General features: G+C 37.8%; 1 protein-coding gene across 3 annotated transcripts in view; it reads right to left on the bottom strand.

Moving 5' to 3' along the window:
* The window catches only part of CDH12 (cadherin 12), a 568,098-nt gene extending 549,932 nt beyond the window's left edge, over window positions 1-18,166 (bottom strand). For all 3 annotated transcript variants that reach the window (XM_083824856.1, XM_083824852.1, XM_083824862.1), the window contains exon 1: window positions 17,573-18,166. The gene's annotated coding sequence lies outside the window, so the exon portion shown is untranslated. The remainder of the gene's footprint in view (window positions 1-17,572) is intronic.
* Between the last annotated feature and the right edge of the window lie 5,721 nt (window positions 18,167-23,887).

Here is a 23,887-nt window from a genome sequence, read left to right as displayed (position 1 = left end):
TAGGTATTTTTGTTTGGTCTCATGGGGATTCTGCTATGGAAAAACTCATAGGTACAAGGATGTTAATCAGCTCAACTCCTCTAATTTTACTGAAGCTGGACCAAAGCTGCTTTTCAACATATGGAAGAATAGTAAGAGTAATTAAGTTGCCAGATGGAACTATTAGACACTGTTTTACACATCTCATTTAACTCAATATATTAAATTCAATGTAAGTCAAATATATTTTGGAAAATATTTCCAGTATATTTTAAAGACATCACCAGTAAAAGTATGATGCTTATTTCTCTGAATAACACATTATAATTGAAGGTAGTACCCACAGGTTGTATCTATATAAGCGCACAAAATATTATACGGGTCAAAATATAAAAATACTCCATATAAAACCAAGCCACATTCTAAGAACTAGGATTTGGGGAAAAACAGAGAAAAGAGTTTTCCTTGCAGAGAAACTTTGATTCAGTTATCTGATGAAGCAGTCAATTAGCAATTTTACATCTGCAAACTTACTTCTGTGCAGCCTCCATACACATATTAAGTGTTCAGAATGAGATTCTCTTTCTCCACCTTCCCCAGTAAAAATCTTCTTGCCCTATCCTATGTGGCAATACAGGAAACAGCACTTATTTGTTCACCTATAGAAAGCCTTCCTTAACCTAAGAAAAAATGAAATGGTCAACCTACTGGAAACATTAATTAGCTATGCTCTATTTGGTCCAGAACTACTTGTCTGAGAAGGCTGCAGACTTCCCTGGAATCCACCTGCTATGGCAGTCTTGGTGGGGTGACACAGGAGACCTTGTGCAGCTTTGTAGCCCCAGTTACAGCCTGGGTTATCACAGCATTAGGAGTACATTTGCTGCTAATATGCTCGGCAGAGAAACAGTTAATACTTCTCTAATGCTACCAGCTTTTTGTCAACATCATATTTCAAAGGATGCAGGCAGATGGCATCACCTGCAAAGCTATTGTTTTAGTTTGTCATGAGACAGAGCTGTACCTGGAGAGCATTCTGAAGTTACCATCAAACAGGTTAAGTACAGAGCCTGCGTGTTTGACAGAAATAACTTAAATACTTCAACGAATAAAATACAGTGTGTTGTTTTTTGGTTTTGTTTTTTAAATTGCTGAGATGTCTGAATCCATGTGGGAGTTTCAAACACTAATTTTCCTTAAAAATGTTTTTGTAAAAGCACTTCCTGCAAGCGTTGTCAAGGTCAGATAGGAGGTGTCTGAAGTGAACAAATGTAATAAAAATAATTCTGTACCTTTTAAAAACTATATTAAGAGTCTATATCACAGGCCGTCTTACTTCACTTATTTTGGCTACCTAATTATTCTAGTGTCTCTACAATGATAAAAATTCTTTGCTGAGCATTTATTCAGGAGATGTCATAACGTGCAATGTTTTAATAGCCATCTGAATTAAAACGTGGGTTTGCACAAAAAAAAAAAAAAAAAACTAGAATTACTGCAGAATGTCTGCAGTAATCCAATTATGATATTGGTTACATATACCTAAGAGTTCTTGTCTTGCTCCTTCTTTAAATGAGTTTCTAGTTTCTCATAGGTCAGTCTATAGTATACAAAGATTTTCTTGTATTTACAGACAAAGTTACAGACACATTGGATGTGTCTTCATGTCCTCATTTCCACACTGCAAATGTGTATTGCTATAAAGTGATGAGGTAAAAATAGAGGTACAATCAAATGGTGGAAACATCTACCAGGGTACAAATAGGTTGAAAATGCAGATTGCTATGCAAATATTCTAGGTCTTTTTGTGCTACTAGAACTGTGTGTTAACAGCATAAATCCTCAGGCTTCTTCCTCAGTATCTAATGCATTTGAGAACTATTGTTTGCTGCAGATGTGACCCAGCTTTCTTGGAATGAAGCAGAAGGTTCCTAAAACCTAATACAGTAGCATTACTGAGCTACATAAACTCTTCTGAATGCGTGGAAGATGCAGAAAGATGAAAAAAAATACAGATTATATGCAAAAGTATATGCAAAGAAGGAAAAAGCACACAGAAATCAAAATGCTAAGAATAAAAGCTGATAATAAGGACACCATCGGGATGGTGGGACCACAAACATGCACACCAAGAAGATGCCCTGCACATCACGGACAAGCTCTGCCTAAGCAACAGCACAAGAAACAGCCTGGCTGCAGATACAAACAGAGCCAAGCACACAATTTTCTGCCATTTTGAGTGGTAACTTACTGATGATAGACTACTGAGTTGGCCATATTTTATGCAGCGCTTAAAGCACTAAGGACTAAAGGTGGCTGTACATAGCTCAGTCTTATACATTGTACCTGCTTAATTATAAAGGAAAAAAAAACCGAATCTGTGCTTTGTTGATCAAGCCCTCAACTGGGTGCATAAACTGCTCTTGTGTGCCACTGTATTACAAGGAAATAAGCACTTTTTGATGAATTACTTCTGATTTTAGACGTACCCTTCAAGAGTTTTCCCATTGTGAGACATTTAATATTACAAATCTTTCTTCATAGATTCCTGTTTCACACTTTCTGCCCTTTTACTCAGCCATTTCAGGTCTACTCTTAACAGATTGAGAAATAAATGCAGCCCAAAACATCCCCTGGATTAGAATTTAAAAAGTTGTATGAGGAGATGGTTAAAATGTAACTTTTGTCCATTACACTTTTTCAGAGTTCAAAAGTGTTCCCACACCTCTGAGAGACAATACTGAATCATCTGTAAAGAGCCCAAAGATAAATTTTAGACCACCTAATCTTGCAGAAGGTAACTCATCCGAGATGTAGGGAGAGCAAGGGGTTTAAAGTCCCTGCTTGGCCTAATTTGGCACAGAAACCCAACCTGCCTTTGCAAGTGTGGGTAAGTATTCTACCAGCTGCACTACTGAGCCATTTACAATTCCTCTCTATACCAACGACCTTTTAAATTTTTATAAAAATTTAAATACCTTCCTTGGAGAGACTTAGGCTGTAATAGTACGGAGTTAAAGTTACTTAAAATGAGAGCTGGGTTAAAGCCAAGGCAAATAGGGATTCACATTTTATTTTCTCACATCCCAGAAATACTCCTTAACCACTGTGCTAACCTCTACTTTGACAGCTTTCTTCCCATCTCTCTCTTCCTCTGTTCTAGGCATAGAAAATGTCTTGAAGCAATGGCAGCTCTACAGAAGAACTCGCTTTCATTAATCAGAATTTTCTGCCTCTCAGCCCCATCATTACACCTAAGTGTCCTGGACCGCATCCATCAGTGTGTGTGTCCTGTTTGCCTGCATAGTTATCAGGCTGTCACATACAATAAACATCCTCTTTACACCAATGCATGAATGTATCATGAGGATATAAGCCAACATTTTGTGACACTTGCGAGGAAAAGCATGTGCAAGTACAGCCCATAACAAGGAAAGTTTACTTTCCGTTTCTGTCCTGACTTCTTCCATAATATATGTGTATTAAAGCAGAAACAATGCAAGTAGCAGAAGCACTCAGCAGACATCACGGCACAACTAGACTGGTAATATATAATTGACTTAGGAAAAAAGAAAACCTAAATTAAATTTTGTACTCCACATTTAGCCTCTACAATGAAGCCATAATGATCTCAGTGTTGTGTTATTATCACCATCTATTTGGCCCATCTGATATGTTTTGATGTTAAGCTATATCTGGATAATGCATTCGCATGAGCCAAAACCAAAACGAATGCATTGGTATCAGGTGCAGTATTGATCTACACTGGTAGTCCGAAATAGAATATACGTAAATATTGCATATTGAAAAAATTGTACTCTGTAATTTTACAAGGCAAGCATTTCATTTGTTGTAATAAATTCATAATCTGACAGATTGCAGACAGAGCAATGTTTACAATATTTTAAGGTTCATCTTGTTTCCTTGTTCTTCTGTGTTGTTTTGGCAGTGAGACATAATTCATGCTTTCCTTTCTATCCTACTGTAATGGCAGTGCAGTAAATTATACCTGAGGTTATTTTAGCCAATCAGGAACCCTGATTAGTTGTAGTCTAATTAAGGAATAATGAATGGGGAAGTGACAAATTTCCCCTTCCTCATTTATTTTTGTAATTAAATTGCATACTGTGCATCAATCAAATAATCTACATTATTAGAATTTGCAAACTTTTTTTTGGAACCCACGTGTTGCTTTGTTGGTAGGAGCATTTATCAGGTTTTATGGCCAGCTGTCAAGAAATCATAAGGCACAGACATTAAGCTATCTATCTGATAAATATCCTCAAGGAAAGATCGAAAATAATCAGCCATAGCTGTTACAAGAATGCCAGAGCAATGTGCAGGGTTTTCACTCAGTGTGGAAGAGGGTCAGAGCTTGATGTTCAGATAATTATTTACATTCTCAGACAACGACTAAGGCCAATGACTCTCCCAAGCTCTTAAACTTCTATAATTTTGTCTGTGGTGTTATTTGTCCTTCCGTTAGTCTTGATCTGCACTGAAAAAGTGATAGAATAGATGGTGTGCTGAGTAAAGTAGAGGTGACAATCTCTACCAAAATAAATAAATAAATAAATAAATAAAAATGGATAAAGTCAACATTCCACATTCCTAAGTTCACAAGCAACAGATATAATGTACTTTGGGGGCCTACGTCTTATGGAAGAATTAGGAAGTAGTAAATAAGACTCCTTAGAAATGTTCAAATACAGGGATTTGCTTTTGAAAAATTTCTACTTTTCCAAGGAAAAAAAAAAGTACCAAAATAAAAGAAATCTAATTTTAGCCAAAATGCATCATTGCTTACTTCAAATATTTCCTCGATGTCATATAAGTGGAATTCAAGACTTACAGAATCCCCTTCTTGTTCTAATAGGACGTCTATCTGCTCATCTGTCCTGTACTCCCCAGGCTGTTTCACAGCCCCTTTCCATAGTGGGTGAGCATGTCAGAAGACTGTCACGGCCATGAAGTATCATGCTGGGGGAGGAAATCCAAATGGCATTTGTACCTTTCAGAGTAAGAAGGCAAAAACTACAACATCATGCGACCTTTCTGACTTAAATACTTTCCATTTTCAGGCATTTGTCTCGGGAATATTTTGCTTGACCTATTTATCTGTCTTTTTACATTCCTTCATGAAACCAAATTCACTAAATGTTTTCTTCAGCTGAAATCACATTATCACAAGAAACATTTCCATCAGGAAAGTTTTGATCAGTGCTTCTACAACCCATTCTGAAGTTGACAAAACTAACTCATTCTTGGTAGTTCACAACTCTTTTCATTTCCCTGCTTATGCAAGGTGGACAGTTAATATGCTTAGTATTAGTTAAAATTCAAACCCTTCTGTTTTTACATTTTTTAAATTTATTTATTTATTTTTCCCTTTTTCATTAGTATCTCATCATGCCCAAAGCTATTGCTGCAGTTGACTGACAACTTTAAAAGTCGGATAAAAATAGCAATGATAAAACATTCAAACATAGAAGCAACATGAATGCATAAGTCATCAGGACTAGCTATGGATGTCTACTATCAAAAATAAGCTGATCCAGCTATATATGTATGTATGTATGTATATATGTATGTACAACATTAGTGGCTGACCAGCCTCGCATATTACATAAATAAATATATAAATATGTTTAAGTGAAAAGATACAGTGACAACAGTCATTAGAAAGTCACCTCTGCTACTGAAATAAAGCTAATCTTTTTTACATAACTCCTTACAAACAACTTCATCTATAATTATCAACACTAAGACAAAATTTGAAAACTTGAAATGTTAAGCTTTTATGTTTCATTACAAAAATTACTGTGCTATAAAATTACAAGGTAATAGTTACAGCTATGGTTATGGTTTGAATGACAATCTTTGCTTTGCTTAAAAAAAAAAAATGCCCATAGTTCACATGTCCTCTAGTACTAGTCTGCAGAGTTTGAAAGATGGGTCATTGTATTCAGAATATGAACTAATCCTCAACTAATGAACTGAACTACTCCTAATGTTTCTCAGATCAAGACACTCTAATTTCTTTGAGACATGGAAGCTGGGAAGAGGGAGCAAAAGCTTGGATTTTGGTCTTTGCAAATGGTGTGTGTGAATATCCTGTAAGATTTCAGTAAGCCCTACATGCTTTAGGAGCAAAAACACTTGAGTGAAATAAGATTGCATGACTTTAAGCTTCCAAACAGAAATGTAATATTGATCCTCAAAAATCATTACTCTGTTAATGCAGGGGGAGGGAAAAGGAAGAAAAACTCTTTCTAGTAAAGCTTCAGGCAAATATCACAAGGGACTTCTGAGCCCTCAATATGCCGCAACTTTCAGCAAATTAAAATATGCAAAACTTTTCAGAATTTTAACGTAGTAAACATTTCAAAAGCCATTTTTCACTATTTCAGTGTGTGTATATACCACTACGCAGCTGGGAAATCTAATTTAGGTTTGAAATCTGCTTACAGTTTTGAGATCCTTGGCAGTGTTTCTGGGGAGGTCCTTGCATAATGATTTTAGAGCAGAATAAAAATGTTATTAGAGCCAAATCTATTGTAAGGTAATGAAATGGCTTTACTCGTTTATTATAAGTGCCCACCTTTTTCCCTTATTCCCTGCCTAGCAGGTCACCACAGCAATATTATTTTAATCACAAAGAAATATATTTCTAATGTCTCACAGAGGCAATCAACCCACTTCACATTATTTGAACTATTATGGAAATATATATATATATAGGTTTTATGCTACACGTACACAGGTAGTTTTTAGGTATGGGTGGGTGATAAAAGGAGTTAAAGGGTTAAGAAAGCATATTTCAAAATACTTCACCACTACTTGACACTGTTGACTGTGTTATATTTATTATCATCTAGAAGCAGAGAAAGTGGGGAAAAAAAAACAATGTTAACAGTTGCTTTCCACTTGCATTTTTCAATATCTTGCTTTCCTTAGAAAAGTGTTCTTGAACTGTGTATAACTATTCTCTCTCCCTAGTGTCAGAAACTGTTGGAGGATCTTTAAATTCAGCTGAAACAAAACTAATTCACATGAAGAACATCATTATTTCTTTATGCATAAGAACTGATTTCTCCTTTACCTAGGCTGCATGTGCAGCTGGTGGCAAAAAAGAAGTTCATTTTCTCTATTTCTTTAAGTCTGATGTCTTTGGATAAGAAAAGGTACGGAAACTATTCCTCTGCCCACTCATATTTTAGCTGTAGTCTATATTAACTGAAGCGTTTTATGTTTAGGAAGGTTTAGTGCCAGTGAGTTTTATGACAGTTTTATCGGAAACCTTTAACAAGATTCGGTCTTTTTGAACAGCTGAACCAATGAGCAGCCTGATGGTCACATAGTATAAATGCAGTGATAGGCAAAAAAACACTGATCATCCAGGAAAAGAGAGAGAGAGAAGTAAAAATAAACCTTAAGAGCATCTTACAAGCATTTACAAGCACACTCAAAATTTCACTTGTTCTGTCACATCACTTAGAGTGTTTGAATTGCTGTGCCTATGTGAGGACAATCCTTCAGAATAAATGACAGTGGCAGCACTGGAAAAACAATTGTTACATTGTTACTTGCATTGTATGTACAGCTAGAAAACATCATTCTTTTCCCTTCTTCTCCATGTTGCTATCAGCCCAAGTCTCTCCTGAGTGGTATCTGCAGTCAGTACAGATGTATAGGTTTGTTGTGTTCCTGATGGAAATTGCTCCACCTTTATGTGAGATACTCAGACTGAGAGGCGGGAAAAAAAAAAAAAAAAAAGATCGCGAGGCACTCGACTTGCAAATAATCTGTCACAGCAGGTCAGGGTCAGCTAACTTTCCTCACTAAAAAAGAAAAAAGCAAGAAGCAAAAGACAGACACACAGATCTGATTTCTGCAAACGTCCAGCCCGTCTGCTCTGCCAGATGGCCAATTGAATCACAGGAGGAAGGTGTCACAGTCACAGAGAAACCCAAACCTTTCGTGCTTTATCATACTCTAGCCAAAAATAATAATTCAACAGCAGCCAACAGAACCCTAAAGGCTTTGTGTACTAGCATCCTGAGCTTTCCTGTAATCACTGTGATATCTCCAGGAACAAGGGGTGGCATGAATCATTATTTGGATGTGATAACATGACCCATACAAACATTAGGGGATAATGGGCAAGCCAGCACTCTGCAAATCGAATCACACCATGATCCATCATTAACCTAAGTGAGCGATTGCCTTATTGAAGTAGCCCCGTAAATGAATAGGTCACAGTCTATTTAAAAGCTGAGAGATTTGTTAATGCTCCAAGGACTTATATTCTATTAGAGAACAGAGGCTGAGTATAACTGAAATTTAAGTATGTCCTTAAAGGATAGGTGGGAAAGAATGGAAAACCTAAGATTTATACAAGGAAAAAATTAAAATGTTTTATTCAACCATACTTACACACATATATAGAAAGTTTTTTATATGTATCAGTTTACATTTCATCTTAAAGAAGGAAGAAGAAATCATCAATGATTTCAATTTGGTTTTATTGCTCACAACCTTTTATGGCACTAAGAGTTAAAACATTGGGACTACGCGAAAATTAAAGTACTTCCAGTTAATCTGAATCAGCATTGCATGATAAATTAGCATTACCCTTCAGTAAAGAGTTTCAGAATTCAACTTTGGAGATTTTCAACATTAAACCATTTAATTCAGGAATTCTGGATTTTGCACAGACATGAGTCTAGGTGTTAATACCAATTCTTTACTGTTTGGTTTAGATAACAAGACTGAGCTTCAGGACCAATTAAGACAACCCTTTCAAAGATTTTCCCCATTTTTTTACTGCATCCTGGACATTTTACTTAATTGTGGATGCAACAAAGAATTATGGGCACCATCCTTTGAGACTGTTGAATCATAAATGAAGAGGGAATTCTTTTGCTCCTAAATTTTCCTGAAATAAAGTTTAAGTCAAGAATTATTTATTTCTTCAGAAAAAAAAAAAAAGGTTTTATTTGTTATCTTTAGAGCTACAAAGCTCATAGCAATTGACTTCAAAAAGGGGAGTAAATATATGAGTCTATTAAGCAAATTGTTATATACCACAGCAAAGCAGTTTTGTCTGATAAAGGGCTTAGCAGTTGAGAGGAAGGCATTTTCCTGGGGAATTGGGTGGGGAGAAATTTGGGAGGGGCATGTGCAGCAGAACTCGTTAAACGGTGGGGAAATAGGTAGTCCTAACACCTGAGAGCTTTTTTTTTTCTTTTTCTTTTTTTTTCTAGATGATAGATTATTTGCTTCTACTTTCTTCACTTTCACCTTGAAAAGTTCAAAAATATCTTCGACTGTCTCCCTTATGACTGCTGTTTTATAGCTGCTCTGAGTATACTTATGGTATTTTAAGGGCATCCGTCTTGCACTTCTTGTGAATTCCAGGGCCCCATCACAGAATAGCTTTGACAACACTTTCTAAGGAGTAACAGAATAAGTTATTAAATATTACTACATATACTGTTTTGATAACTTTTTGTTGGGACACATTTTGCTTTTGATACACTGACTTAATATAATAATTTCCTTCACACTTCCCCAAAACCCTCTGAGATTTGCACCTGCTGGATTGAAATTCACTGTGGCACACTGTTTTTACTTCTGACAAGGGTGGTCAACTTTACTCTCCAGTCACAGCTTCAGGAAGGGCATTCACACTCATATTTAAACAACATGGTTCACTCTATGGCCTTGAGAACCAACCCCAGTGAAATACCATTCTTCTGCATAATAATGAAGTCACCATGACCCACACAGACATTTTGCCAAACGTTAGGCACTAGAGGAAGCTACTGCATTAGCCTCTTCTCTAAATTCAAAGCCTGTCTTACACTTGTATTTCTGGAAACTAGCTGATGATCTAATATGAATTGCTATGAAATGTAAGTAGCATATCAACTTCTACAGGCACAATTTTTTACCCTTAGACCCCTCAGGACTGTATACAGGCAACTGAGGAGCACTTCTTTGTGACTTCCATTTGATCTAGTAATAGAATAAAAGCACAATTTCTCAGCATAAGGGGACAACCAACAAGTTAGAAAAGAGCATACAGAAAACAACACAACTTTTTATGAAAAAAAATTAGGAATATAGTACAAAACAGCTGCAACCTGTGCTGTCACCACCTTCTCTCTCCACCACAGACACACAAATGACAATATAAATTAGTTCTTTTGAGTTACACTCTGTAGAAATTATAGTCACATTAACCTGAAAAGTTCATCCTTGTCTTCTGGAGCGTATGTGGGTGAGTTCTCAGAACTCAAAATTAGCAAAGTTTTGCATTATTTCCCTCTCTTGCTATACCTGATAGTAGTTTTTAGGTTGATGAAATAAGTCTCTGCTCCCATCACTAAGAACAGATAATACCATAGTACCTCAAAAAAAAAAAGTGAATGAATAACAATATTTTTGTTACAGTACATTTTCTGTAGACCTCACTCCTGCTTATATGTACCCATTCACGTTCACCAGGAAACCATCTCTATGTGCCACTCACGTACAGCCTTTAGCCAGTGTTGCAGCTGGTGACTGTACCAAGTCTTCCATGTGTTAGCAGGGTTTGACTAGGTAAGTAGTTAAAAATCTGGGTTTCAATACAAGAGGTTCACACAGTAAAATGCATCCTCATGGAGTGATATGTGGGTGAATATGTCTGCCTCGGAACATAGGAAAAAAACAACACATCTTCCAAAACAGCCACCGGAATACAAAGGTACTCTCCTACTTACTTCTTGCTGCCTACATTTGTGTGTCCTTATGCACTGGAGGGGATATCTCTTGCTGTGAACATGCAATTTAAATGAAGCGCTGTGTCCTTCAAGTCACACCACAGCCTTCCTTCCACACGCTCACAGACTTGATTTCTCATTCACATGCATGTTTGTGTGTAAAAATTCTCCTGACAGTGGGCCAAAAGCACGGCTTTAGGTTTGAAGTAGGATACCTAATGCTTATGAATGGATAGAGAAAGAAAATACACAACAGGAAGGTCAAATCTTTGACCTAAAATGGGGCTTATAAATTAAGAAAGGGCAAAGACAGATGGTAAGAAAGGGACAGACCGGTATGAAACAAATGACTCAAGGGTATGTCTTACACGTCAGGTGAATCTTCATTAAATGTGCATGTTTCTGTTAATTTGCACTTAATTAATCATTCATTTTCATGTATCAGCCCAACCAAGTGGGGATGTTAGACAGCAACAATTTCATAGAAGAATCTGCTTGCACAAGGCTTGCCATCTGAAGAAAGAGGGTTAGATCCAGGCCATTCTGCTGACTGCTGATCCACTGCCAAGGAAATCCACAGTGCACTTCCACGGCTTTCCTTAACTGTACTAATCGTCGCTCCCAAGAGGAGCTTTACCAGCAGGTATGTAATGAGCAGGGCAGCAACATGGTAGCCAAGGCTCTGCCTGGCCTAATGCCCATTATTTGCCAGTAACAGAACAGTAATATCTTTTTGACAGAGGGAGTCTCCAAGCAAGGTTAAGCCAGCTTTATTTCTCCTCTCTGCTCCCATAGAGAGAAGGATCAACCAAAACTGAAGCCAGTTTCTAGAGGAATAAATAATTACTGTTGGAACACAACATGAAAGACACTGATAAATCAAGCCTGTCACGCTAGTTCATTGAGCTGTCTCTTCAGTGAATCATATCGCTTTATTTCTCTGACAGATACCAGAACCAGGGCTATTTCCATTAATGCCAGGAAAGTTGAAGCAAAGAGGTTTTATTCAACTGTAGTTAGCTAGAAGAAGAGAAGTCTGTATTTTAAGTGTTTTAAACCAAGAGTGGATTTCAGTAATATCATTTCCTTATCTACCATCATTATCTTTTCATATGCAGTTCAATCCATCAGGTCATTAACACATTCTCTGTGAGACTCACTTTGTTATTTTGAAGTGTTTTGCTTCTGCTCAAGTCATTTGTAAGGTGCATCTCTAATTTCACATAAGTCTCATTGTATTTCGTGCTTTTGTCAAAGTTTTCAGTGGTTTATATAAGAAAAAAAATCTACAAAACAGAATTGAAACTAGATTTCTATTGAAATAGAAAAGAAACTACCTCTGGGGTGAAGGTGCTGCATAGCCTGCTGCCTCTCATTCTCAGTACAAGGATGTCTTTGGAGCATTCTACTGGTAAATGACAATGGGAACTCAAAGACAGTAAGTGCAATAAGACCATCTACTTTGAAGCTCTGGCTGGGGCATCTCAAAACTCAGTTTATAACTAAATTTTGCTGTAGGTAGTATGAATCTATGTATCGAGACAAAGAAATTAAAAACACAATGCAAAGCAAAAAAAAAATAAAGAATGTAATTGCTACAAAAGTTCAAAAAAATATATAACCATAACCATAATAAACTGTTCACATAATAAACTGTGAACTAAAAAGTTCACTGGATCTGTCAGGAAAAGCAATCCCTTTTTGGTGTTAGCAAAGCACCTATTTCAGGGTCTCTTCACAACAACTTTCACTGGATAAAAGGAAACAAATCAGTCAAGTTAAAACTATAAAGAGCAATGAAATTAGGAAAGAGGATCTAAAAAACCAGTGTGCCCAAGACAGTATATTTTACTCATGTTTTAGTCAATAACAATGCAGACTCTTCAGTAATAAGAAATGATTAATACTTCATTGTACTTGTCAGGAAAAACAAGTACCTTCTTTAAGAGGGAGATTCTGAAAACCACACTGGAGCGCGTGGAAATCATTTCTTAATATTAGGTGGACACCTAAGTGGCATCCTGAACTGAGACAGACATAACCATCTATTTGAATTGAGGCCTCTGAATAGCAAATTGCATTAAAGAGGGATGACTGAATCTGTACTCCATCACCCTGTTTTTTACCTTATATAATGTATACCTTAATAATAACCCTGCCAGGTTTATACAGTGGAATCTGGCACTATCACAGTACAAAATAATGCTCATTTGCAAATATACCCCAACATATCACTTCCGCCAGTTACTGGACATTACTGCTATGGCAGGACACTTATAAGACCACACAGCTCCTAACTCTAGACCAGTATGAGTGAATATAACAATTAATATACCACAGCAGAGCCTAGGCTCTTTCTCCCCATAGAAGACTTCTAGGAAAGTGAAATCTAGAGTGGGAAAACAGAAGGGCCATCTCTTGCATAAGATGTTTTATTTCAATCCCTTCAGTGAACAGTAAGTTGCCCAAGAAAAAGCAAGTATCTCATGATATTTTTCTTAACACAGTTATAACATTTAACACTTCAGGCAACATCTCTTCTTAGCAGCATTTGGCTACCCAGTCTCTCTTGACGCTGTGCTCCATAACTCATTGCTTTGTGATACCTTAAACACAGTAAGTGCTATATTAACTCAAATTCTCTTTTCCTTTAAAAATGTCTCGTAAAAATGTCTCTGTTTAAAAGGTCTGTATAAGCACACCCAGACTTGTGTATACCTAGAAATGCTTTAACTGGAGGCATTTTTCTGAATTATTTTAAAAATCAGAATAGTATTTGGCCTCATATAACAAATACCATGTTCCAGATCTCTCAAAAGTGCTTTGCAAATGAATAGCTTTGAAGCCAACCAATATAGTGATTCTGTAGGTAAATACATATCATTTGAAGTGGTGCAGATAAATGTAGAGGAATTACAGTTTCTTGTCTTAACACACAAATAGAAAAGCCATGGTTAAATTAAGAAAAATCAAGACAGTATGGAATCAATGTTCATTTTTCGTGTTCTGTTTCTCACCTGCCTCCATTAATGTTTGCATTAATTGTTCTATTAGTTTGCAGGTTCAAACACATCAGCTGTCAGAAAGGATTGCTGATGTGGAAATGAAGTGGAATTATGAGGTCATAATTTTGATCTTGTATACATGCATGTGTTTTGTTTGTTTGTTTTTGTTTGTTTTGTTTTGTTTTACTTGTTTTTTAATGTATTTACACTATAATGTAACTGACCTAGATTTTCAGAATAGGATGACACTTCTACTGGAGTTATTCAACAATTTCTTTATTTTTGCTTTTTTTTTTTTGTCTGAAAATTATTCAGAAAACAGTATAGTATTCTGAAAGGCAAGAAACAGAATTGTTTAATGGAAATACAAATGATTTTTTTTCCAAAACCTCTTGACTGTGAATTGGACAACTGTCATAACCTAATCAAAATGCAAGTCATCATCACAAAACAATTTCATACTATACTCACATCTCTACTATTAACTCTATTGTGTGGTACTGCAGTACAAGACAGAACTTTTACCAACATTTGATTACTGTTAAATAAGCACTTATTGATGTACATTGTTGGAATCAGAACTAGAATCATAGAATATCTGAGTTGGAAGGGACCCACAAGGACCATCTAGTCCAACTGCTGGGTTCCTAAAGAATCACACCCAAAAAATAAAAAAATAAAAAATTCAGATCAGTGTATGTCAAAAATATAGCTTCTAAAGAAAAGATATCCATGAAAATATATTTTGCTTCTCGGTTGTAACAGTTTCAGACACCTATATAACATCTAGAAACTAAGAACACAGATGTATCTTTACAAGCATAAATATAAGAAAAAGCAATATATTCAAGAGCAACAGGTATATCTCCCTGGGCAGACACCGTCATCTTCAGAATGATGTATGTACAGAAATTCTTTTCATACACCTTCCTGAGAAAGTTGATAATTATGATCAGCTATGCCTCACAAGAGAAAAAAGTGTTCCAAGTATTTTCTTTTGTTTTTGTATTTTAAGAGTCAATGAGCGCATAAGAAACCGTGAGCATTGGATCAGTTTTCTAGTACGACACATGCGTGAAGGAAAACCCCACACTCTCCAAATGAGATGGCTGCACATATTTCCGTGGCTGTACATACAGCAGACGTGAGTCTGGGTACCCACCCCCTCCACTATAAAGACAATGCAAATTCATACCCTGACTTTATCCTCTCTGTTTTACTGTAACATTTTCATTTTATGTGTGCATGTCTGAATAGCTTAGAAAGGTTAATATCAGACCGAAAAATCCTATGAGGATGCTACAGTTTACCTGAGTGCTGGATGACTATAAGAATATTTGAAGAATTTGACAATGCTTTGCACAGTTCTGTGCAACCTACCCACTTCATTCATTCTGCAATAACTGTTTACTTACTTAAACACCTTTTCTAAACCTTTTATGAAGCATTTATAACTACACCTTTAAGATAGCATGATAGAAGTATGCAGATAAAAGCAATAAAGACAGAAACATCATGCAATTCTCCTATTACACAGGTGTCAACAATTTCTAAAACATTCTTGTGCAGAAGAGTATTTAAAATGTTCTGAATAGTGAAAAAGCTGTCAGCCTAAAAATTATTTAAGGAAAAGCAATTTAGGAATTTGCCAGCCTATAAAATTTTAAAATCAACTCTAGCGCTACCACTGAACTAATGGGTTATTTAAGGTTGAAAGAAAGCAAAATAAGCATTTGCTTTCCTTCTGAATACTCATTACTAGTCATCTTTTTCTTCAGAAGAACAACACCCCAACTGATGGATACAAAATAAGAAACTGCATATAGCAAGGCAACCGTAACATTTATATTTGCCTTTCTGTTATCTATTCTATATTGCATGTCACTGCAACTGAAGCAGTATTTCTTCATATACAGCTGTTAAACATAAAAAAAAAAAAAAAAGGCAAAAACAAACCCACAAAGTATTGAGTATTTGCAGAAAATTCTGTCTACATATTGTGAACAGAGAGGAAACTGTGGGAGATCATATTATCTCTGTCTGGTACACCATTCAACAGAGTAAACAAATACCAGACTTGACATTGAGAACAGTTCTTTGTTTTTGTTTTTTTTTTTTTTTTTGAGGGGGGGGGTAAGAAGGGTCGGGTGAGGGGCCACAAATTAATTTAAACTAAGTAAACTTGTGGCAAAATGTTATATGTACATTGTCTCTGAGAAAGCCAAATACATTTCTTTTTAAAAAAATAATTTCAACATAAAAAGAGAAGCGTCTCCAAAACCTTCCCCAAAAGAGAACCTGTTTTCTCTGTGCCCCCTCTAACAGGGACCCAGTCCCAGCGAAGCGCAGCGCCAGGTACCGAGTTGGATTAGCTGAGCTGGACGCCTTCGCTCCGTGTGCCGAGATGTTCCAGAGCACTCAGATCAGATCAGCAATTAACTGCTTATGACTTCTGCACCGCAACCATCTGGCTTTCAGATCTGGGGAAGTATTTTGTAAGAAGCCTTGAAACCTCTCAACAACATGCTGTGATCAACGAAAGCTCTAGTAAGATGTTCAGAGAGCTGAAATAAAGACCTCCTGACCAATTTGTGCATTTCCTAAAATCCTGTAATCAGGGAAACATCTCAATCCTGATCTATTTTGTATCTGGAATGAAACCACATACACAGCAAAAGGTACACTGTCAGAAGACCTACTTAGTATTCCTGTATTGCTAGCTTTTTTTTTGTGATCTATATCTGAACTTGAAAATAGGGAAAAATTCCCAATAACCCTAAGTGTTCATTGATGCCATCCAGCACTAAAATAGTCTGCCTTCCTTTTTAGCTCTGTATGGATATTTGCAGGTACAGAAACAAATGCTGTTAACCATCACTCCATACATGCAGAAATTAGCACAAAGTCCATCACCACCACAGCATGCTTTGGAAACACAAGAACCATGCAGCCTTCTTTAATCTAAACTGAATGTTTGGAACTGAGACTCCAAAGCCACAAAGCCATCCAGATCCGAAGAGTATGTGAAATATTTATCAAGGTAAGTATCTTCACACAGTTCTGTTACAGGCATACTCACAGCATGATTTATAATTCAGGGCTAAACTCTCTGTTAAAACGTTTGTAGGATTATGTATGTCCTACTGCTCATCACATGACTCATTTGTAGAAGATAAACTTGAAACATTGCAATAATAAAGCATGGATTGCATTTGAACATCTTGTATGTCAGGGCTGCATTTTACTTCTCCCTGCCAAATCATTTCTGCAGTGCCTTTTTTTAAGGGAGGAGGCTGCTCAGGTGCTTTCAAAGTTGCTTCAAGTCAAATTCCCCCTTCTTACCTTCTTTCTTTTAATTGCACCTTAACCCTTTAAAGGTCAACACTGCAGAAATCCTCCCCACACCTTCCTTCACACGCACAAAAATGAAGGAGCATTTAAAAAAAACAAAACCCGACATGAAACCACGTCAAACAGGTTTGCCTCAAGTTTCCCACCGTCACTCGCTGGTTCTCCCCTCCAAGCGGAGGGCTCCCTGGCTGTGCCCGCTGCCTGCCCGCCGTCCCCGGCACCGATCCCGCTCCCACCCCACAGGGGTCGGCCGGCCCCATAGCTCTGTATGGTGTGGGCGCCCACCCAGCGGGGATGCAGGCGCAGCCCCCGGCCCAAGTTTGCAGAACTTGCCCAAGTTTCGCGGGGCCAGGCCGCCTGCCCGCGCCACCCCCGGCGGCTCCCCCATGCTGCGGGCGCCCCACAGGCAGCCCCACAGCGCAAAGCCGGCTCCCCCCATCCATCCATCCATCCCGGCCGGAGCCCTACCTGCTGCAAGGAGCCGCAGCAGCAGCAGCGGCATGCACGGCAGCAGCAGTGTGCACAGCAGCACCAGCAGCTCCTCTTCCTCCGCCGGGCGAACCTCTGCCCTTGGCGGGTCCCCCCGCGCTCAGCGAGACCCCGGGGCAGCCGAGGCAGGTGGAAAGCCCTGGCGGCTTCCTGGCAGGGCTCGGCTCCCTTCTCAGAAAGGGCCGGCCGTGGCTCCCCGCCGCCCAGGCGGCTGATCGATGCCTGCTCCTCGGCAGCAGCCCCGGCTCCGCAGCGGCTGACGGCGAGCAGCCAATTGCCGGCGAGGCTCCCCTCCCGCAACCCCCTCCCACGGAAAATTTTCCCCTTTGAAATGTTATGAGTTGGGAAAAGTAGTTTTAACCCCTTGCTTCGAAACCACCCGGCCCTTCTGGAGCTCCACCCAGGCTCTTGGATGCTTCCTGCACGGGGAAAAGCGCGGACTGGCTGAAACGTCCCCCCTTGGTCTCTCTAAGGCTTCAGTGGGAAAGCCAGAAGATCTCAAGCTGCGGTCAGCCAGCTGACAGGATGATGCCTTTGCCATCCAGTAGGTGTAATGCATCACAAAACCGAACAAAAAATCCTGAGAAATTACGTTACAATCTATCATCCAGATATCATCATCGTTTCCCCCCCACCAGCCTTTCTGTATTTCCAATCATGAAACACATCTGAACTGCAATCAAACATTAAATAACTTAAAATGTGGCATATGCAGTCAAAAGATGGAGTCAGGAGAGAGATTTTTCTTTGGCTAGTGCTGCAATTTATTTTATGGATAAGGTTTTCTCATTTCATCAAGAATGCTGAGTGCTTTACATTTTAAGGAATAACTTTACTCTTACATCCTCAGCATAATCATTGCTGCTTTCTTGTTTGTTTTCTTGGTGTTTATTTGTAGGCAAGAACTGTTGTGAAGCAGGTAAACTCTGACAGGCTGTATTTCTAAACCAAGAGCAAAAAAGCTATGTGGATTCTTGTAAAGAAAACATTTTAAAAGGACTTAAATTCTGAGGAAAAGGATGGATAAAATATACAATCACAGAGGTATGTTGGCCACACAACCCTAAGCCGGCCCCTTTCACATGGACAATGCAGTCTTCATAACATTGCAGTATCTTCAACTTTGTACTTGGAAATTAGGCAACCAGCCTAGTAAAAACACAGTGAGGTTTCCTCTGCTTAGCTGATAGGAGTGCAGTGCTACGTATAACATAGTGCTCACTTGTCAGAGACGGGCAGATGAATTACGCATACATGCACAGATTTTAAAGTGGCAGGCAGCAACTTCATTAATTTTAGCCAAATAGAGAAAACAGGCTACCTGTGCAGTGAAACACAAAGCAGCTCTCACGCAGCGTGGGAGGCCTTCCTTTCAGCCCACCCATCTTTCCGTGGCTGAAGCAAAAAGTAATCATGTCCTTCAGCATCACAAAGACATGGTGCAGAGAAGTTTGGCTTCTAGCTAGTGGGCGATTTTCAGCCTATTAGGATGGGTCACAGGACCTGCAGCCTCCGTCTCAGCAGCCGTCTTTCCCAAAAGAAGCTTGGGGGAAAGTGTAGGGTTGATGTCAAAACAGCCAAAGGACCACAGAGGTTAGGCTAAGCTAGGACAAGCAAAGTTTCTCTGTCTTAGAAGAGTGGCTCTTCGTGAAGAAAGGTAATGGAGTCCTGTCTTTGGAGTGGAGAAAGCTGAGAGTGCCGTGACATATTCAAATAACTCTGAGGGACTCAACAAATCCAACAATTTCATTTCCTGTCCATCATGTGAATAAGACCTGAAAGTGTCTACGGTCACTGTGCTGTAGAAGTGCAGTGACGGAGGAAGAGTTTATGATATACCACACTTAAAACTAGGAGATCATTGGGAAGTATAATTTTCATTGTAGCCATTCCTAGTAATTGGTGGCAAGAAAAACTTTGCTATACCATTTCCTTTTATGATAACATAGAGGTGGCTTTAAAAAGTTCATTAATCCTAGCTATTCCCTTAAAATTGAAAGTACCAACAATAAAGCTTATACTATCTGTAAAACCGCTGCAACATTTAGAAGCTTAGTTTTTTTGTTTGATTGTGTGTTTGTTTTGGTAGCTTTACAGTTGTATTTAAAGTTTGGCAATTGAAAGACCAAGAAAAAATCCTAAAAAATGGACCAGTGTCATTCACAATGAAACACCAAGTCTTTGCAAAGCCAAAAAAATAACATGGTAATTTCAGTCTCCAATTTTGCTCTATTTATCTGTCACAAAGAAGTGTATTTGTTTTAGAATGTAATTTGTTAAAAAATAAATCCTTGAAGTACAAACAGCTTGTTTCCTTGCCTTACTGTAAAATAGAGATAGGGTTACTTACTTATGAGAGAATACCTATTAAATTTGAAAACAGTCCACAATGTGTAATATGGAGAAGGATGCATTCAGAGGAACTTAGATGATTCGTCCTTTCTGAAAATGTCCTTGCTATCCAGTAGAATTAAACATGAGAAAATCTCACCTCTTAACTCCCTTGCTAATCATGTAAGTGCTTGTCCAGATAACTCAAGCCACTTGCTTTCTTTGACTAGATGCTCAGCATTTCCTTGAGATCTTCTTAACATATATGTCAAGAAGACAGACTGGACAAATCCCCATAATGGAGTCTAAAAGAAAAACTTCTCATCCAAGCTGAGATAAAATCTGAGATTTTTAGACCTGCAGCCTGATGGAAGCGCATTTAGGTGAATAACTGTATTTATTTATGGAGATTCTTATTCACCTGACTGTACGTGTTACAGATATAGGTATGGCAGGGTAGCAGGTAGATATAGTAATTTGTATGGAGAATTAGCTCATCCAAAGTGTCAAACTAGGATTAAAAACCCAAGTACTGCATGTCAAATGTAAAAGAGATCAGCAATTTCACTGGTGGATCTTGTAAATCAGTAAATATATGTATGTGTGTGTATGTATAAAACCAAGTAAAGCAGTCTGCCTGTGAGTTTCCTTTGGGTAGACCTATTCCAGACAAGATTCAAAGAAAAAGCTTATTTTTATTGGTACACAGCAATCTTGCTTATTTACTAGCAACCCATCATAACTTTTCTAATTTCTGAAACTTCTACTGTTAGACCTGCTTAAACACAAACCAGTACATTACATTAGTAAAGCAGTAACCTACCTCTTAAGCGGTGCACTACAATGTTCATCAGTTACCCATATAACCATAAGACTTCTACTTTGACTGGAGTAACAATTAGACAGTTATGGTGACACATAGAGAAAACCAACTGGAGATCCAGCACCAACATAGGTGGAGCTGATCAGTGTTGGAAGTCCCACCCTAGGACAGTAGGCAAAGGCAGCAACAGTGGCACCACTCCCAGCTGATCTCAAATGTGCCCCAAAACTCCTCCAAGGATGGAGAATTCACAGTCCCTCAACTAGCCCCCTCCACTCCTTGGTGAAGTTATCAAGTGAAAGGTTTCCCAGATGTCTAACTTAAACGTGTCTTGTTGAAATTTAAGTCCTTTGCTTTTTGTTGTATGTATTGTATGGTTTAGTATAATGTGGATTATTCTTTTCCTTTTTGGTATATTTCATATCATACCTATATGAAATACCGATACATCTTCTCTAACAATCCCCATTCCTTCCATCTCTCTTCACAGGACATTTTGCTTCCCAGACTCTCATCATTCTTTTTTGCTCTCCTCTGTTCTCTATTCAGCAGATTTCCTCTTTCCTAAAATTAAATGCTGAATACTGAATAGAATACCGCTGCTGTGCTCAGTGCTGGTAAGGCACATCCTGAAGATTATTAGAAAGGTAATGCCTCCAAATTTGAGTGCTGTCTTTATGCAGGGTCAATGTTATTCTTCTCACTGTTGTGCCGTTATACTAATAATCAGTCCCTTCTCCATAGAACCTGCATTTTAAATAAAAAATGAGTGAGAACTCACAGATGCTATCAGCACAGCAGCACGCTATGAACGTAACAGTCCAGGCATGGCTGACTGTTGCAGAGTCATCAGCAACATGGGAAATGAGAGACTACATGGGATGCAATAGTGTTTGCACAAGTCATTTTGAATTTCTTGTATTTCTCATTACACCCTTCCTCACGGCTTTCATTTTGCTAATGTCGTTGTCACTACCTTTGTCTCATCCAAATTGCCTACTTTCCATAATGACTGTGCGTGTAACTTTTAGGGCTTTCTATCCATTTACCCACTGGAAAACTAATCTTTAAGACACAAACCATAACTTGTATGACAGTTGGTTTGTAAACCATCTATTTACCTATTTTTTCCCACTCTACAATCTATGCCATTTCTTGAGTGTGTTCTGTGCATTTGTTGATTTCTGTATCTTGTATTTTAGAAAATGACATAAGAACTGGTAGGACAGGAGAGTGCACTTCACCATCTGAATAATTTCTTTGCTGGTGATTCCAGCACTGAGTCAAATTTTGCCTGTCCTGCTGCTGAAAACATAAAATGCAACATCAGGACACTCTTCTTGAATCCTTTTATCGATGCTTATCTCCATTTAATACCTGCCTACCAATGCAGTTATTCTTGCTCCCTATGACCATCATCAGCACATGCACTCTTCCACTTGTCTTACTTTCCAGTAAAAGTCAAGTTTTGATGAGTTTGTGGAAGCAGTAAGCCAGACACTGTCATACAGCTAAAATCATGCAGTTATGATGCCTGTCAAATTGATGTCAACTAAAATCCACCCATTAAAGCTGCCTGTGTATGAACTTAATTGGCATCACCAGCACCAAATGGACTGCCAACATGAGAGCAACTGTGAAAGGAACTGTAGTTTATGCGAAATACCAATACTGAGAAAAGTTATGTCAGTCACACAGATGAGAACTGTATAGTTATCATTGAATGGAAATCAGCCTTAAGGTACATATGGCATGATTTTGTAAAATATTTAATTTTTAAATATCTATACAAACTTTGCTTTTAAATAATGCACTATGTTGATCTACTCTTCCTACATGCTAAATTTTCCACATTATGCATTTTGATAGCATTGTTGAAAATGTTGTGCTCTAGCAAGTTATCATTGTTTTCTTCTGGGGATAAGTACAGCTCTGTAAATCGTTATCACTAAACTTAGAATCTTGCAATCTTTTTCACATGAGTGCAATTATAAATCCATACATATTAATGTCATCCGTTTTTAGTCATTTCTTATTTTACTGCTTCTCTAATAAGACAGTGAATTTATTTCAATGAAAGGGAAATTTATTTTCCTGCAACTCAGAAACAATTTGTAAATTCCCATACAATACCTTTTCTAAACAACAAATACTCTCTCCTTGAAACAATGCTATATTTTGTTGTTGTTTCTTTAATTTATAAGGCATCTGTTAGAAAGATCTTCTCTTTATTTGCCATGGATTTTAAGTTACAGTTTTCTACGTAGTATATACAGGCAAGAGTACTGACAACTAGTTTTCTCTTGAGGAAGACAGTAACCTTATGTACTTTTCCAAATAAACAGCAGTTCTTTATATTTGTTAGAAGTATGAGTCTTTCTAGGCTAAGATTACAGATATGTACTCAAAAGCCCTCATCTCCATCATGTGGTTAATACAAGTACTTTACACTTGAATAACAATTTTATACATGTATATCTCAAATCAGTTTTTAGAACAGTAAGCAGATCTATTTTCATAAGGGACTAACAGAGAAAAAATAATTTTGAAATAATACTTAGGTTCTATAAACAAAATATAGGTAAGAGTTAAAGTGCTGAACTGGAACAGAGAGGCAGAGAAGCAACTCTGATTTGTCAGTGTCTAGATTCTCTGAAAAATGTCATAGCTCATACTTGCTTGTAAGTCCCCTTAAAAAGAGCAGCATACATTTCATATGCACCCATTTAAAATGTTCTAATATCTACTGATGAAACTGGATGCAACTATTGTGACCTCAAAAACCAACACACTGTTTCACAAGTTTCTTGCAACTTTTGGCAAGTCATCTCATTTGCGTATCTCAGTACACTAACCTGTGAAATGGGAATACAGGAACTTTCATCAAGATAGAAGCTATTCTGAGAGAAAATTAGATAAGTTTCATAGTTAAGTATTAGATAGTGGGTCACCGAAAAGTGACATACAATTCCCGTCCAGCAAAAGCTTTTTTTCCTGGCAATCAACTTAGTAAAAACCCATTGAGTCTAAGCATACATACGCTGGGATAAAGTGCTGCCTCAGTGGGTATTCTGGCGTCCTCTTCAAAGGGCAGCAATTTCAACTGAGTTCTTGTTTCCTCTAGTCTATTCACATCCAGT

This window comes from Anser anser (genome assembly GCF_964211835.1).
Source record: "Anser anser genome assembly, chromosome: 2".
In the NCBI taxonomy this organism is placed as follows: Eukaryota; Metazoa; Chordata; class Aves; order Anseriformes; family Anatidae; genus Anser; species Anser anser.
This window is presented reverse-complemented; position numbering and strand designations above follow the sequence as displayed.